Consider the following 18,497-nt stretch of genomic DNA (forward strand, 5'->3'; position numbering starts at 1 on the left):
CAAAAGAACAGTAGAACAGACCAATGAAACAAGAAGCTGGTTCTTTAAAAGAATTAATAAGACTGATAAACCCCTGGGCAGACTTATCAAAAAGAAAAGAGAAAGGACCCAAATTAATAAAATCATGAATGAAAGAGGAGAGATCACAACCAACACCAAAGAAATACAAACAATTATAAGAACATATTATGAGCAGGAGTGAGGGGCAGATGGAGAGGGAGAAGTAGGCTTCCTACTGAGCAGGGAGCCTGGTACGGGGCTTGATCCCAGGACCCTGAGATCATAACCCGAACCAAAGGCAGATGCTTAACTGACTGAGCCACCAATAAGCCCCTGACAAAAGGTAATTTTTAAGACATTTCTGAAAACTCATTATTAAAAGAAGGAATAACTCACAAGAAAGAATACTTAGAATTGCACAATAATAAAAATAACATCTGTGGGATTCTACTAGTTTAGTATTTTGTATGCAAAAAAATAAACAAAATAGTATTAAACAAAAATCCAGCAGTGTGTTAATAAAAGATAATACAACAGGAACACACTAATAGTAGGAAACTTTAACAGTCTACTTTCAATAATGCATAGAACAATTCGGCCAATGATCAATAAAGAAATAGAGGACTTGGACACCATTAAGACCAATTGGACATAATGGACCTAAAGAGCAAATCCATCCAATAACAACAGAACATACTTCTTCTCAAGTGCACATGAAACATTCTCCAGGAGAGATGACGTATTAGTTCACAAAACAAGTCTTAACAAATTCAAGCAGCTTGAAATTATACAAAGTATATTTTCCAATGACAATGGAATGAAATTCAAAATCAGTAGTGGAAGGAAAACTGGAAAATAAACAAATATGTAGAAATTAAACAACATATCCTTAAACAACCAATGGGTCAAAGAAAAAGTCACAAAGGAAATTAGAAAACACCTTGAAACAATGAAAATGAAAAAGCAACAAACTAAACATATGGGATGCAATGAAAGCAGTGCCAAGAGGGAAGTTTATAAATGTAAATGAATAAATTAAAAAAAAAAAGACTAAAAATGAACAACCTAACCTTATACCTGAAAGAACTAGAAAAGCAAGAACAAACTAAACTCAAAGCTACCAGAAGTAAGGAAATACAAAGATTCGATCAGAGATAAAGAAAATGGAGAATAGGGAAAACACACACACAAAAAAGAGTTGCTTGTTTTGAAAAGTTCAGTAACTCCATCAGCTCATCTCTCTCATTTCCTGTTCTGATTTTTGCTTCTGTTTTTGTTTTACGCTTTTATTTTTATTTTTCCTTTTTTTTGCTTCTGTTTTTAAAGGCTCATGTGATTATATTGACCCTACTTAGATCATTCATGATAATTTTCGTATCTTAAGGTCAGCTGATTAGTAATTTTAACTACATCTGCAAAGCTCCTCTTGCCACATAAGTAATATGACCAAAGGTGTGACACTAGACAGCAAAGGTCATGGGGCCAAAATTCTCCCTTCCATACTGTACCTACCTTATGACCCCAGAATTTCATTCCTAGGCATATAGTAAGAAGGCATACAATAATTGTTATATGCAAATAATTTTATTTTTTATATACAATTAGGAGACATAGAATAATTTTTATTGTAGCACTGCTGATATAGAAAAAAAACTAGAAGCTACAAAAAGCCCACTGATTTAATCTATTTATAATTCATAAATTTGATACAGTAATGAAATAAATGAGTACAGTATATCATCACACATCCACACATCACACATTACATAGATGGTTATCACAAACAATTCTGAGCAAAAAATCAAGTCATAGGAAAGTATACACAGTATAATTTCAGTTCTCTAAGTTGAAAACATGAAAAATGAAACATCACACTTAATGACATTATGAAGGAGCTGCTATCAGGCTTAATATTTTTTCTGAAAATTAATCTGCTTATGCTGAGCTGAAAGTAATAAGTCATATCACTAAAGAGGTAGGTCTTCAGTAATTTAAAATGCCTCCTGCCTTAAGATATCTCCTTCATCAGCCCTTCTCAATGTTTAAAATTTTTAGGATCTCTTATTCATCTTTAGATTGTTTACCTGGTGAACACTTCATTTTTCAAAGCCCAACTCAAATGCTTCTTCTTTGACTCCCACAACTAGAGTGGATTCCTCCTTCCTCTCTACCTTGTAGATACTCCTGCTGTAATACAATGAGACCTAGACATAGGCACTGCATTTGAAGCGTTCCACAAAGCTGAGTTTACATCCCAGGTATATCAACTAATGACTGTGACCTTGAACAAGTTGCTTAATCTTTTTGAAACTCAGTCTCCTTATCTGACAAATCAAAATAATAATGCAGTTTTAATATATGTGTCTAAACATAGCACAGAGCAAGTATCCAATACATTATATTTTTTAATTTTTATTCTTTTTAAAGATTTTATTTCTTTATTTGACAGAGAGAGAGAGCACAAGCAGGGGGAGTGGCAGGCAGAGGCAGAGAGAGAAGCAGGCTCCCCGTTGAGCAGGGAGCCCGATGTGCGACTCGATCCCAGAATCCTGGGATCATGACCTGAGCCGAAGGCAGTCACTTAACCAACTGAGCCACCCAGGCATCCTACATTATAGTTATTATTATGTGCTTACATGTATCATTCACAAAAGCAAGGAGTTCCAGAAGGGGAGGGATTAGGCACTGCTGTCTCTCCATGTCTATACCTAAAGACATGTGATATTGATGTTCTCTAAGCATTTGTTGAATTGCATTGCATTTGATTTAAGAGAGTTATTTCAGAAGCCCCTAGCTAAATACTATAACTCAATGTGGATGTACAAGAAGACTAACAAATTAAACCAGTAGCATGCCTTCTATTCAAACTTAGTACTGATTTGGTGATTATACTAGCTCTTTGATGAGTGGGCCAGAAGGTAACAGGATGCAGCACATTCCCTGACTGAGGGCAGGGAGAGGGAAGGAGGTGATAAAATATGAAAAAATAGTCCATGATACAAAATGTTAGGCAGCTAAAGGGGCAGAATGGGAACTCTAAGTGTTTCACCTGTGAAGGTACTTGAATTAATAGATAATCCTCAATACAAATATGCCAACTTCACACATGAACTAGTCTTTTTTTTTCCCCCACGTATGGACTAGACTTTTTTTTTTTTTTAAAGGATTTTATTTATTTATTTGACAGAGAGAGAGAAAGCACAAGCAGGGGGAGTGGCAAGCAGAGGGAGAAGCAGGCTCCCTTGCGCAAGGAGCCCAATGTGGGACTGATCCCAGGACCCCGGGATCATGACCTGAGCCAAAAGCAGATGCTTAACAGACTGAGCCACCCAGGAGTCCCAGCACAGACTAGTCTTAACTGTAGTAATAATTCCCCAAATTTGAAGGGGTTGGAGAAAGGACACAGGCTCTAATAAGAGCTAGTTCTTAACTGGATAAAGGATAAATAACACCTTTTTCCATATTAAGCCAATCTATTTCAATCAGAACAAGAACAACTCAAAACAAACAGAATTAACTCTTTTTAAAAAATTAAATTAAAAAAATTAATATAATACTCGAAATTACCCAGTGGTACAATGAGGTATTTATGTGATATTACACTAAAATTTGGTAACACTTAAATTATTCATATATGAGAGTTCTGTTAACACTTGAATTGTGAGGGAGAAATGACTTAGAGCTTCGGGGGGAAGAATTTTACAAATAATTGATTGCCACTTGCCCCTGTAGTAAAATGCAAAAAATATGGCAGAAATAGAGCAGAAATAAACACGTAAAAATTCATTTGTTATTCATCAACATTAATGGTTTTAATATAGGGAGTCAACCTAACACGAAACTGTTTTTTCTTTATTAATAGAAGAATAATTCTTTAATCCCAAAATGAATTATTCATATGGTCATATCTCTTAGTCTTATGGTACTAATATATGAAAATGATAGTCAAACTGGCCTCTTGCATTGCATATTATTTATAGGTCCAAAGAGCAAAATAACTATAGATAGATGATGTATGTATCTTTGCAAAACAGAAGTGCTTTATAAACAGAATATCGCTAATTTGCTTACTTATGCAACAAATATTTGTAGAGTCATCTACTTATATGCAAAGCATGGCAACTAGCACTCTCTAGGGTTCTGTAATATTATCATTGTAAAAAGATGTATTGAGTACTTACCGCTTTACAGGCATTGTGCTAGGTAGTCAAGACAAAGATACAGTTAAAGTAGATACAGGCCTTAGTCTAGAGGGGCTCAGTAGGAAGAAAAACAGTAAAGATGCCATAACTGATACAGATACTGATGCAGTAACAATAAAGGGTGGTGAATACTACAACTGAAGTAAGCAGGTGCTAGACCAACAATGGGTACCAATCCTGGTCTGGCAGAGACCCGGGAGATTTCACAGAGAAGGTGACAGGAACTGTGGCTAACCAGGTGAGTGTAAACTGCCAAGTGGGGTAAGGTGCACAAATGCCTTCCAGACACAGGAATCAGACAGAGTGATGTAAGACTATGGTCTACTGAAGGTAATTCAAGTCACTCAGAGCATAAAGTGTGTTTGGGAAAATTCAAGTACACTGCTGGGTCTCAAGTGTCATTGCAGAGTTGCGTTTTCTCCCCCAAAGGTTATGGGGAAGAATTGAGGAAGGGGCTGAATTTTAGATCTGACTCCACAAAGGTCAGTAGGAGCTAGTGCATGCAGATGGGACTGACGCACACAGTAATCACAGAAATCAAGGCCAGTCAGGAAGAGCTGTACAATGAAGTAAGAAGGGTTGCTGCAAAAGAGTAGTGGAAGTGTAGATGGACAGCTTGGTTGCTGAGAAAGGAAGGAGAGAGGGAGAAAGAATAAAAGGACTCCTGCTATCTTGCTTAGAAAACTGCCCAGTGGTGCTATCACAGAGAAAGGACAAAGAAGGAGGAGTTTTGATGGATTAAGTGATAAACTCGCTTTGGGGGCATATTCAATTTGAGGCTTCCTGGAGACATCTGTGTTCAGTAGGCAGTTGTACATATGCACCTAGAGCCAACATAAGAAATATGGCTGATATAAGATGTGGGCATCAGTGGTATATAGGTGACAGCTGAAATCAGGGACATCTAAGACATCAACCAGAGTCACATACCCTGTAGGGTGTCGGTCTTAAACTTTGTTGAGTCACAGACACACATGAGACTCTAATAAAAGCCAGAGACATTTTCAGGAGAAAAACGTCACCCAGCAATTCTGTGCACAATTTGAGGTCGTTCTTGGGCCTATGAAGCAGGGTAAGGGGACCATCCAGGGAGTCACAAGGGGAAACTAGGAGAGGTGGTGTCATGAAAGCAAAGGGAGAGGAGTTTCAAGGAAGAAGTGGTCAATAGCACCAAATGCCACAAAGAGGCCAGGTAAGGTAGAATCTGCAAGCCCCTGTGGATTAGGCACACAGGCACACCTGGGCCCAAGGAAGCCATGAAGAGTGTGTTGAAGAGGTAGTGGTACTTGAGAAGCTGTACAAGAAGGGTCTTTGAAGATTATTTGCCACGATGGGAAGAACGGAGGCAGAGCCACAGCTCAAGGTAGAGGCAGAGTTGTGTGTCTGGGAGGTGGCAGGGAGGATGCTGAAGTTATGAGCATGGTCTCTAAGGAAGTCTGTGTGGAGTACAATCCAGGCTTAGATGGAGGCAGTTGTTCAGGCAGAGAAAAGAAACATATGCTCAATCAAACCAAGAGGGGAGAAGGTGAACTAAATCTCCCCCTCCTCTTCAGTGAACCAAAAACTGAAAAATGATTAAGGGGTCAGACTTGATTTTTACAAAGCAGTTCAGCTCCTGGCTTTTTTCCTCTCCAGACTCTGGGCAAGGTATCTGACTTATCGAAGCCTCATTTGTTCATCTACAAAATATAACTAATAATCTCTATTTGGCTAGGCTGAAGAAAGAATCAATGCTATAATATATGTAAAGCTCTTGGTGCAGGCTGATAGAATGTCAAAGAACAAACACAGCAACTAACATGATTTGTGGCATTATTTTCTCTGAGAGTAAAAAGGTAAAGTTGTAAAAGTAAAAGGCTGAGAGGGAGGAGGAGAAAGGTTACGTGACAGAGGACTTGAAGGAAGTTATTTACAGCCTTTGGAAAAGCTGCTAAGGAGAGAGGGAAAATGTACCCACAAGAGTCACAGAGCATTGAAGGTTGAAGCCGGGCTGGAGGTCAGGGGTCAGTGGTGTCACTGGACCATTTGGTTCTGTACTGTGACACTGAGGTGCTCAGACCACAGGGGTGTAGTTGCAGAGAAGGTAAATAGCTGGGGTTGATGACATCAGATACCAAATGTTTCTGGTTAAACAAAGAAAAATCAAAGCCACATAAATAGCTTGATAAATGGAAACTTTAACACGAATGTTCAAGTAGAAAGAAACATACTTTTAGTTTATTAGTTTTCTTTTGAAATCCAATTACATGAGGAAATTATGTCATTTCCAAAGGCAAAAACAAAAGATCCATGCAGGTAATTTTTCAAAACTAATGATTCATTTAATTTAAATCTCATGCATTTATCTTTCCATGCAATATGTTTTGTCTCTAAAATATTTACAAGATGTCATTTCTAAGATTTTACTATATCGGTTATCACAAAAGAAAACATACTGCTTTCACTGTTAAAATACGTCAAATGCCAGAAAACTACAACTGAAACTTTTAACATCTTAAACACTGTGCTCAAGAAATCCATCTGCTACCCTGTAATTTGTTAACATTATAATTAAGTGTGATCTCGTTTTATAGTCAGAATGTAAATGTTGACATTAAAAGAAAAGCAGCAAGACAGTTGTTATCATGGTAGAGAATCATAATGAGTATACGATCGATGGTTTGATATACAGTTTTTCAGTAATAAAAACAAAGTAAACTGTTCATAATCTCTGGAGACTAAGATCTTCTTTAAAAGTAATTATTGACAAGAATGATGTGATCCTAGCACTTAAATACCTCATATGTCAAAATTTTTTAAGCAATTACTTTACTTGGGCTGTGGTAAACTAGATCTATCCATCTATCTACAGAAATATTAGGTTGCTAATGTTACTGAAAGCACACTTTATATTGTAATGTAGTAAAATACATATGTAGCAAACATTATTATAATCTAAAAATTCTGTTCCAAAGTGCAAAGTTATAATGTGCAGGAGAGACATTTAGTGTACTTAACAAAAAAGAAAAAATAAATAAATGTGACTATTATTCTGGAAAATTCAGGTCCATAAAGATCTACTGAATCTTACTATTTACAAGGCACAACAAGAGGTCTCTACAACACAGAGGATATAATGGTTTCTTTTTAAGTCTTTTCACAATTGTTAAAAGAAAGGATGGAGGAAAAGCATTCAGGATCTTGACCGAATTTTAGGAGGCTGTTCAGGTGCTTTGCTCCAGCATGCTGTGGAACCCACGTATGCCACGGTGAACAGAAGAATTAATAAGAACAGAGCAGGAACATCTACTGTGTATTCCTTTGATTATTTTTTAAGTGGACCTGCTTAAGAAAGGACAATAGGGAACTTAAAACAAACAAAAATAGTATGAAAGGTAGAGGCTAAGAAACTTTAATAAAATGTTGGGAGAAGCTAACAATTCAGTTAGCTAGAAGTAGTATGTTTATACTAAAGAAACGGAATACATTCACGAAAATGACTAAAAATATATGTTGGAATCTAGATGTATTTGAAAATGTCAGTTTACTAAACTGTTCTCCATGTTTAGAGTCTTTCATCAAAGTTAACTCAAATTGGGAAAGAGTTGAGATTCAATCAACCTATCTCCATGATTACTGGGAGAGTCTAATCAATACTGGTATCAAAACAGGCAGTGAGTTGCAAAGATTACTGAGGTTTTCACTTACTAGAATTTGTTTCCAGAGCAGCCGGTATTGCAAGATTCTGCCTGTATCTAAAATGGCACCATGGGCCAATCAAGGCTAATTATTCAGGAAGGTTTTTTAAAATACATACAGACAGACAGACAGACAGACAGACATAAATAATTAAAACCACTAACAATATGTTTAATCTCTCCTCCCTGAACTTTGAAAGAGAAGAAAGCAGCAGAGAAGCTCGTTGTTTTTAGAAATGGAAGCATGTTATCCCCTGCATTACCAAATGGAAGAAATGACCAGAAAGGAGGAGTACATGGCACCCTTTACTTGTCAACACACTATGAATTCAGAATGATGATTTTCTAGAAGATGAGGAAAAAGAATCTGATGTACTTATTTACCTCTTTCCAAAACTAGATATGGATTTATTTTTAAAATTCCTTCCAATAGTTTTCCTATTTAGACTGTGTTGGCTCTAGAAAATTTAATGCTACCCCAGGAGAAGAGTGCTGTCATCCTAGTTGACCATGGAGAGAATGGGTGCAGTCCCCCTAGAATGGAGACTGGCTAGCACAGGAAAGCCATCCTTCTCTTCACTTCCAGGCCTGCTGTTTTCCTCTTAGTAATCCACAGGAAACACAAGAGTTAAGAGCACACCCTACGGAAGCCCCGTGTAGCCCAAAGAAGCGAAGTCTTCATGACCCAAGACGGAAGCAAGAAACAGAAACTTTTCTGGAGATGACCCCTATATACCTCAGGAAAACAGTTTTACCTTGGACTGCATTTGCTCAAAAGTTGTGTGGGTAAGAGAGAGTGCAAGGGAACTGCATCCTTGAAATGACCTAGGTCAAGATGGGTCTCTTGAAAGTTCTTCTTATCCCCAGAGATGTTCTTGACTTTTAAGTAAATACTTTTTAAAATGAAATAAAATTTAAAAATTAAATTTCCTTCAAAGCCATACATAAATATATTCATTTGTGAAGGCAATATAATGCTGTAGTTAGGCACATTTGAAGCTTGGTTTCTCCAGAATCCTTGTTTCAGTTTCTCTCTCTGATGAATGGGGATAATTACTATCTACCTCACAATGTTGCTGCAAGGATTAAAGAAGTCATTAGGTGTAAAGCAGGTATTACAGTGACTGACACATTATAAGGATTCAGTCAAATTAGCCACTGGTATTATTTTTTAAAAGTTCACTGCTCCTTTTCAATTGTTTTGAAGACAAGAACTAATTGAGTGTATGTTCAGGAGCAGAGATAATCCCCAAATATTTGTTCCAAACATTCATCTCATCAGGGGGTTAGAGCTCAACCAAGATGCTTATTCCAAGGTTGGCCCATAAATGTCTTTCTTCACCTGCTAGTTTGCTTAACTATAGAACTAATATTCCTAGCCTGCCTCTTGAGTCCCAGAATCAGCAAATTATGCTATACCTAAGAGGGGAGAAAGAAGAAAGGAACAATGAATTTCATTGTTAGAGAAACCTATAATTTCTCTGAAAGATTTTATCCAACATAATTTCTAAACATTGTCTATACAAAGGGAAACCCTTTAGAAACTTACCTGATATTAAAACTAAGTGAAACTAGGAATGTTGATTCAACAAAGGTAGGTACTATTTAATTTAGAAGCCATCCTCCAAAATAACACAGATCATATCTTATCATTTCCTTCCTTCAGTTAAGATTTTCCATCAGTTCTCAATCCAAGTCAATGAAGTTACACAAATATAAATAAAAATATTGTTGCAAATGTTTATACTCAGCAATACAAGGATAGAATGACTCATCTCTTCCTAAAACACTGTTCACTTGTGGAAAGTCCAGAAATGGATGATCTTCCCCTTGTCAGAAAATGATAAATCCATCCATTAGTTACTTGTGCAAAAAAAATCCTTGAAATCTTTTTCATCAAGACCATCAGCCTATCACTAATCCTTGTGAAATGAATCTTAAAAACATATTTTAATCAGCTTACTCCTCCTCATCTTCTTAGTCCAAACTCCTGTCTTCTCTGAACTACACTATTTCAACAGTAACTAACTTACTAATCTTTCTGGTAACTACCCACAACCATTCTGCACACAGAAGTAAAAGAACTCTCTGAACAAAAATCATGATTTTTCTCACTGCATTTATGATAAAATTCAAATACTAAAAAGACCTACATATTCTGGTCTAAGCCAGTCTCTAATTTTCACAGTGCTTATATCAATATGCAATTATATTTATTTGTGTGATTATTCATTTAATGAATAGATGATTAACTCCATGAAGACAGGAACAACTCTGTGTTTTCATAATTGCATGCTTAGTCCCTAATCGTTTCTGGTCCATTAAGTATTCCCAGTAAAGATTTGTGGAATAAATGAATTAAAAGAAGAAAAAAAAAAGAATCCTTAATCCTTGCAGCACCAGGCTGAGGTTGTGTCTGATAGAAAAATAAGCAAATCCAGGCAATAAATGTAGTCTATATAATAAGCACTGACATAAAATGATTTTGCCTTTTGTTTTTCTTTTTAAATTTGGATGCCTGAAGGAGTTACTTGTACGCAAGCTTCGAACAGGGAAATATAACATCCAAATCAGAACAACAGATCAACCAATCTGGGGCTTGTCTCTGATGATGATATTAAGGACTATTTTGAGGAAAATGTATTTATCTTACCCATATCTCTCATGACTGGCCACATCCTTTGCAAGCCTATCTATCCAGATTAGTTCTTCATTTATATGTCTTTACCTATAACTGCTGGAATTTCTGAGTAGAGCAGAGAAGCGTGGGAGCTTGCAGCTGTATACAGTCTGCTCTTTTGGTTGAAACAATTATATCTCTGCAGATTTTTTCCAGAGCATGAGCTCAGATCCACAAATGAATGTAAGGAAGTGGACCAGTTGAACATTTACTAAGTTTCTGTTATATGGAAGACTCACAATCTTGTGCAAGATATGTAAGGAAATGTACTAAAACTGCTTCTACTTTTGGTCTTAAGAGAACACACCATTTTTCATAGAGACTCTCCCAGAGGTTGATAAGTTCTTTACACCAGATCCATGAAGCATTCAACATCTCTCTAAGATACAATCAGTGGTTCAATTTTTAATGTGTTAGAAGCGTATAAAAATTACTAATATGTATACACATCAATGGAATCTTTGCAAATGAGAGAAAAATAATTTTTAACTGATACTGTACTCTAGATTACATTTTGCAATTTCATATGAACATGGGCAATGCTCTAAAAATTCAGGACATTTCCAGCAAAATAACACTATCCTGTAAAACCCAAATTAACGAAAAGCAGAAATTTAACTCCCCCACAATTTGACTTTTCAGCTCTATACTGAGAATAGACAAAATAATTTTTAATATTTATATTTGGTTGACATTTAACAATTTACATAAATGTAATCAAGCTTGGCTCAAAATTGTCCTTTATGTAATCTTGCTGAATTCCTAGCTAAACGCTTCTATAAGGAAAATAAATACACAAAAGCAAAAAGACAGAAAGATAGGAAGGAAGAAAGGAAAGGAAGAAAAAAGAGAGGGAGGGAGAGATGGGAGAGATTATTCAGTGATTCCATTTAAGAAGTCTTTCCTAAAAGACACTGGCTATATTTAATAACAACAATAACAATAATAACCACAATTTGGGTGTTTATTAAATTCTGGTGTCCTCCATGACAAAAATATTATATAAAGTATTTCTAGTTCTTACAACAACTCTCTTAAAAGTGTATTATTCATATGTTTCAGATGAGGAAACTAGAGCTCAGGAATTTAAACCAATTTTCTCAAATTATATACCCAATAAATTATGATCCCAGATTTGACTGCCCCCAAAGCCCATGTACCACCAACTCTGTTACAGTGGCTATTTATTTATCTCTAGACTAAGTTCTTCATACTACAGATATAAAAGTATAATACAGATGTACAAATTTTGTCATGTTACCTAGCAAGTTAGCAGCAGAGATGGTACTAAAAATATCATATTCTGATTCCCAGCCCAGTATTCTTTCCAATAAAATAAATCAGGGAGTATAACAATATCAATCTAATTTGCAAGTAAGTTAATAAAGTCAAGATGACTTTGAAGGTCAAAATTTCCCCCGAAGTTGACTATATTTTCATATACAAAAAGCTGCATGATAAAGACATGCTCTGCTTAACTGTAAGTTTACATTTCTCACCTTCAAGACTAATCATTTTCCTATTCTTCTTCCTCCTCCCATTCCTTCTCTCACCGACTTGATCCACATGCACCCACAGCCACAGCATAGCTTTCAGAATCAGGCCACATTTGAATCAGATCTTTAAGGCAAACCTTTAAGGCTTTGCCTCAAGTCCCCTACAAGCCTCTGCTTCTTCTCCCTTATTCCCCAGCTTCCTTCCTGCTCTGTTCTTCTCCCCACATTTCTCTTGTTGAATTTCAGCACCCACTATGCTGTGTCCTTGAACCCTATGTCAGAGCTGGGCTCCTGATGTCCATCAGTCAACTGCAAGCTGGTCTTCCATTTATCACCTGCCTCTGAGTTCCTGTCCCTGTACTCTTTTCATGGTACTCTTCACTAATCTCTCTTGGGTGGGTCTCTCCCTTTATCCTACCCATTACTGACTGCCTAGATCACAAGCTGCTATAGCCACCCGACAAAGAACATAATCTTTCCCTTAGCCAAAACAGTTGTCGGTTCAGTTACCCATGGAGGTCCCCCCCACTCCTCTCCAGGGTAAGAATCTTCCTTCTAATCACAACCAGTCCCTGCCTCCTCACCCCATCCTTTTATACAGAACCAGTCATGCCTGGATGTGTGAAATAGGAACAAACAGGTCTATTACTTGATGAACATAATAAATGCTTTCCTCCCAGAGGAGAGAATGGCAATCTTTCTTAAACTGGTGCTGATTCTGGCATTTTGGAAGGCTTTACTGAATCCATCACTAAGCTGCCTAAAGATAGAAGTAAGACTCTCTGACAGCATCATGCAGAAAATTGGATACAATCTCCCAGCATGAGAAAACACACCGCTGAGTGGGTATAATGGTAAATAATAATGGGACGATCTAAAGAGAGGAGCCGGATGAGTCATAGGAAGACACAGTAAATGTTGCAGACAAATTAAGTAGCACAAGACTCATTTTAGGAGGGTTCAGGGAAAAGACCAAAATGTTGGATGGAATTAAGATATGAAAAATGTGTTTGCTCAAAACCAGAATCCAAATTTGCTCAGAACTTGAATTGACAGAACAGACTGTTGGAAATTATGAAAATCTTAAGCTGTTATTAAAAAGTAAATTAAAAATTCCTGAACATCAGTTCCAAAAAAATTCACCTAAGTTCCTACAAAATATTAAAAAATAATTTTTATTCTCATAATAAAATAAGAAAATCTGTTTTGTAAAGCGACAATAACTGAAGCACAGAAAATAAGACTTGATTTTAAATTCAAATTCTGTATTTATAATAGAGCATGAGGCTATGTACTAGAAATCCATTTTTCCTTTGTAATAAATGTAACTTAATTTTCAAAGGCTTGGTTAGTAATAAATAATTTAAAGCTCTAGTATATCTGCTTTCAATCTCCAAATTTTACTGTTACCATCATTTTTAAAAGCCTACCTCTGAGGAGATATTAGGCCTTTTAAAGGGAAGAAAACAATGGAATCTTTTGAATAACTTAAAATTTAAATGGAAAACTGACTGGAAAATAAATCTCAAATCTAAAACAAATTGGTAAATAAGCCCGAAATCACTTGGATAATGCTATTTAAGATAAATAACATTTGGGACACAGGGAGACTTTTTAAATTCAGGATGAGTCAATTTTGTTAATTGCAGATGGATTATCTACCTCAGGAGGTGTCCTGTGCTCCAATTCCAAAGCCTAGATCCATCCAGATAGGAAAAATCCTCCAACTCCTCAACAAGATTGGCTAAAGTAATGGCTGCAACAGGAGAGTGTACAAATTGTTTCTATCTCCAGCTATGAGGAACCAACCATGCAAAACAGTGGGGTGTTTAGTGACCATCTGTCTTACAATGTTATCTTTAACTAGATAGCTTAAGCCCTGACCAGGGCAGGTTCACTAGATGGGAGTGGGGGAGGGGATGGGGCAGGAGGAGGCAGAGGGGACTGTGAGAAATAGATATAAGAGCTAGCTGTTAAATACATATTATTTCCCAGTGTGAAGTTCATTGTTTCTGCCACGCTTTAATATATTCCACCATATTAAAAACAAAACAAAAAATATATTCCACTATATTTACATATTATGTTATAAAACATGGTATCTTCCTTTAGAAGTTATATTTGTCATCAAGTTTCCTGTGAGAAAACACTTCCCTGACCTTGTATCATCTCTGATATTCTCCCTGACTCTGTCCTTTCTTCCAAAACCATTCTCTCCTCCACTGAAGTATCCCATGCCTTCCAACCTCCCCATCTCTCCCCACCATCTGTCTATTAGATTGGTTTGAAAAATCAAGCACATGGAAAAAAATGTCAGTGAACAGGAATGAGTGTGGAATCTGAAAGTATCCATCTAGTGGACCAGCTGATTTGAAGGGCTACTCCGACATTATGGGCAGGTAAAACTTCCACGCAAACATTTCACTCTCTTCCTCAACCAAACTACACTTTTAAACAAAAGTGATAAATGAGTTTCATTGCTTTTCATTTGAGGTTTAGGCAGGGGAATAAAATGCCATTTGAACAGAAGATGCACCTTCTCTCCAAGCACCTGAACTTCCAGCAGCCAAAGACAGCATGCTCAGCCCAATGGACTTTGTTCTTTCATCTACATGTTCTCCCATCTCTAGACACTTGACTCTCTCTAAGTTAGTGTTTTTAATAAAAGGTAATATTTTCTCAAACAAGATGGTGGGTGGATTACAACAAAATGTATTTTTTTCCCATTGTTCACCTGGGATGGAGTGACCGCTCAGGTGAGAGCACATGAGTATATTACTGGGTGCTTTAATAAATAAATCAAAAATATCATTCCACTGGCAAGCTTGTTATATTTAATTTTACTCTCCTATTTTTGATTAGTCTTGCCTATTTGACTTCCCTCTCTCATCTCTTTCCTCTTTTCTCTTCATCTCAGGTATCTAATTGGGTTTCCCTCATGTAATAGGCCATCACACTGCAGTTCTTATAGTTTTATTCTTTGCTTCTTTCTTTTGTCTCCAATCTCTTTGCTACACACTAGCTCTACATTTCATTTCCCATTTAATACTAACCCACGCCAGCCTAGTTAAATTTACTTTAAAATAAAAACAAAAACAAAAACAAAAATGAACACCCTCTCACTGCTCAAACAGTAAGCCTACCTTTTAACCCTTTTCTTAATATTTATTTGCCTGAGAGGATTGCCCAGTAAGGTCAAAGGTTAAATAAAACATTAGTTACATATACTTTAAAAAACTGAATGAATTCTACCTTTGTCAATAAGACAGATATAATATCAATACTTTCAATAAACTTGCTTAAATTACAAAAGACCCTATAGATGAAGCAAAGCGGGTAGTTAGAACAGCTTCATGTGGCCTAAACAGGTTTCCAAGGCTTTATCTCAATTATGCCACCCCATCCTCAGCATGAATGAGGAAAAATCTAAAGGGCATCTCATCTTTCCTGATTATGTAAGATGATCATAAATCAACTGCCAGCAAATACTCCCAATGTTTGCAAAATCATGACTCTAGATATCTTCACCCCTTACCCTGAGTGTGTTTTTGTTGGTCTTGTCTAGAGGGAATTGTTGAATCAGCTGAACAACAACCACATCTCACACTGTATTCTATTTACCACACACCCCCAACCAATATAATGCCAATTTTTTAACATGTTTCAAGACTAACATAAAAATAATCTTCTACTGGGAAAAAAATCTATGTAATTTAAGAGTTTCTGAAATTAGAGTTATAATTTCCCTTTATGGAGAAAATAACACCAGATAAAAATAACCAGTAAAATGACCAATTTAAAAATATGAGTGCAAGTTCCATAAAAATCTCTATTCTGTTGCTCTGAAATAAGAATTCTATATTTTAATTGCTTTTGTTTTCTCTCAAAGAATATTCAAGGCATCTTTAAGGTGGTATTGTATATATGATTGATTTGTTTTTCAGCAAAAAGGGTGATTTAGTGATCTTCCAAGAATTTTCATGGGCCTAAGTCACTAGACCCAACAATACAATAACAATTATATATATTTAATAAAATATTTGCATTTGCTTTACAGATTACTTATTACTGACGTATTAAAGTGCACATAAACATATTTGAATCATAAGCTTACAAATTTTACAATGATATGAAAACAAATTACACATGAAAGAAATGTTAAAAAGGCATTGATATGCAAAAGAATCCAAACTGGCACTCAGTAATAATTTTCTAAGAAAATCAAGTTAAATAAAGGAAGTGAGAACTCATAGACTTCTTATTAGCCTAAGAAGAACACTCTAAGCATAAAGTTCAGTTTTATACAGATAATGTGAGAACGATGCCTTGGACATTTCAAGTATTTGAATGTCAAAGGTGAATAGATTTACAGAGTTTTGACACATTTATTTTAATGAGTTTGAGATTCTGAAAAGAATGTTGAAGATACACACTTCAAAATTCCCCCAAGCCTTTGGATATTGTGGTTAGCGCCGCAATTTTCTCGTATTTTTCCTAGATCATTTTATTTTTATGAACAGTTAACTGAATCCAAATAATTGAGCTGGGGTGAATGGAGGAAGGAGGAGGACAGTGAGGGGGAAGATTCAGGAAAATATATCTGCAATTAGTTTTCTGTCTTATTTGGAACTGGAGAAAATAGGATCACTCCACGCAATTGATCTGAAAATGAAACATGATCCCAGTGATTGAAAGTGAAGGAAGAATATATAATTCTGAGTTACGGCTTTCTCGTAACATTTATACCCTTACTTTCTTTTTTACAGGCCAATTTTGTAATAAAAATCATTACTAAAATCTCAATCACTAAAAATACATTTATTAAGCATATAGTATAAAGAATGCTGCTCCAAATAGTCCCTGGCCCAAAGGAGGAAAGTCTCTTTTTCAAAACATTTAATTCTTAAAACCTAAGAAGTAATACTATACCCAAAAGGAAAACAATACATTTGCTTTTTTGAATCTCATTTCATTTTGTGAACATTTTTGTGACAGCTAATATAAACGATTCTTTACAAACATGTCAAAACTACTTGTTAGAAGAAAAAACTCAGTGAGATTTTCAAACCCACTTTTGGTCTCCAACCACATATTCATCAATTCCAAACTACCAAAATGAAAACTGAAGAGTTAACATTTCTTTGTCTGGATTAAAAAATACTTACACTATTGGCTTTTCCAGGCGACTTCCCTGAGAACCAACAATCTCCCCCAATGTACAAAACACTTGTCCCAGAAAGTCCTAAAATAGATAAGAGGATTAAAGCTCATAAGTTCTCAAACTGTCTTTACACTACATATTTTGTACATCATATTTGCATTGGTTTCATTGCTGAAATACCGAATTCTCTCACCTCCAATAGTAAGTAAAATAAGCTCAATATGCATTCATTTTAGCATGTGATTTTCCTGCAAGTATGCGAAGCCCTTTGTCCTTTTTATCACGGCAGGCCTGTTATTGCAAGTAAGCAAGACATTGCTTTCCTTTTCTTTTTCTTTTTGAAATTACAACAAACATGGAATAAAGTTCCAGGATCTAAATTCACAACTGGCTTGATTTTGGATGCTTCTGAACCTAGTAAACTTTGGGCTGAGGAGGCAAACTGTGACCAGCTCAGACAGGCTGTGAGATGTGGCCACAGGAGGGGTCCCAAGCCACATGGCCAGGTGTCTATTCCATGACTGCCACTGATTACCTGGGACTGGGCAATTAATTAAGCTCTCCCGTTTCCTCACTGCTAACATGTACTAGTCCTCCTCACAGAGTAGTTTTGAGGACGAATGAGTTATTGCATTAGTTAATATTAGCATATGTTAAGCACCTAAAAATAGGTTAAGTATATTAGATTTTAAAGTTCACTATGTACAGCTAGATGAATCTTATTTTCAAGTATAATCTTACACTTATTTTCAGGACTCAGAATAACCTTGCAAAATGAAAGGTCTGTTATTAATCTCCATTTCACATATAAAGAAACTCCTACTCATACAGGAGGTTGATCTTTTCATGTTTTAAGCAGTCAGTAAGTAGCAGAGTCAGGAATAACCCAGATGTTCCAATTCTAGATTACTATGCTCCCTAAGAATTTAAATATAAATACAATGCAATTTCACATGCCAATAAAACAAGAGTTCCAACATCATCTGGATATATGAGTCAAGAAAATACGGAAGTATTTCAGGGAGAGACACACCCTCTAGTTCAGTCTGTATATGATTCGAATCCCCTAAAAGAAAAGGTGAAAGATCTCCCTAAATTGAACAGTGAACCAGTCCACGAGAAGCTCTAAGAAGGATGGACAGAAATGAAGGCCAACAAAATGTTGTTTAAAGTTTTTAATAAATAAAATTTTCAAATGCCTAACAAGTCACAAAAGTAAAAACTGTGTATTCCATTTAAAAAAATAAAAGAAGGGGAGAGTGCTCTAAGTCTCATGAAGGA

At 36.0% G+C, this 18,497-nt stretch overlaps 1 protein-coding gene across 2 annotated transcripts in view; it reads right to left on the reverse strand.

Moving 5' to 3' along the window:
- The window catches only part of CPNE8 (copine 8), a 135,692-nt gene extending 118,395 nt beyond the window's left edge, over positions 1-17,297 (reverse strand). For both annotated transcript variants that reach the window (XM_081821477.1, XM_081821478.1), the window contains exon 1: positions 17,221-17,297. The gene's annotated coding sequence lies outside the window, so the exon portion shown is untranslated. The remainder of the gene's footprint in view (positions 1-17,220) is intronic.
- Between the last annotated feature and the right edge of the window lie 1,200 nt (positions 17,298-18,497).

This window comes from Leptonychotes weddellii, chromosome 5 (genome assembly GCF_054177405.1).
Source record: "Leptonychotes weddellii isolate Sample4059 chromosome 5, ASM5417740v2, whole genome shotgun sequence".
NCBI lineage: Eukaryota > Metazoa > Chordata > Mammalia > Carnivora > Phocidae > Leptonychotes > Leptonychotes weddellii.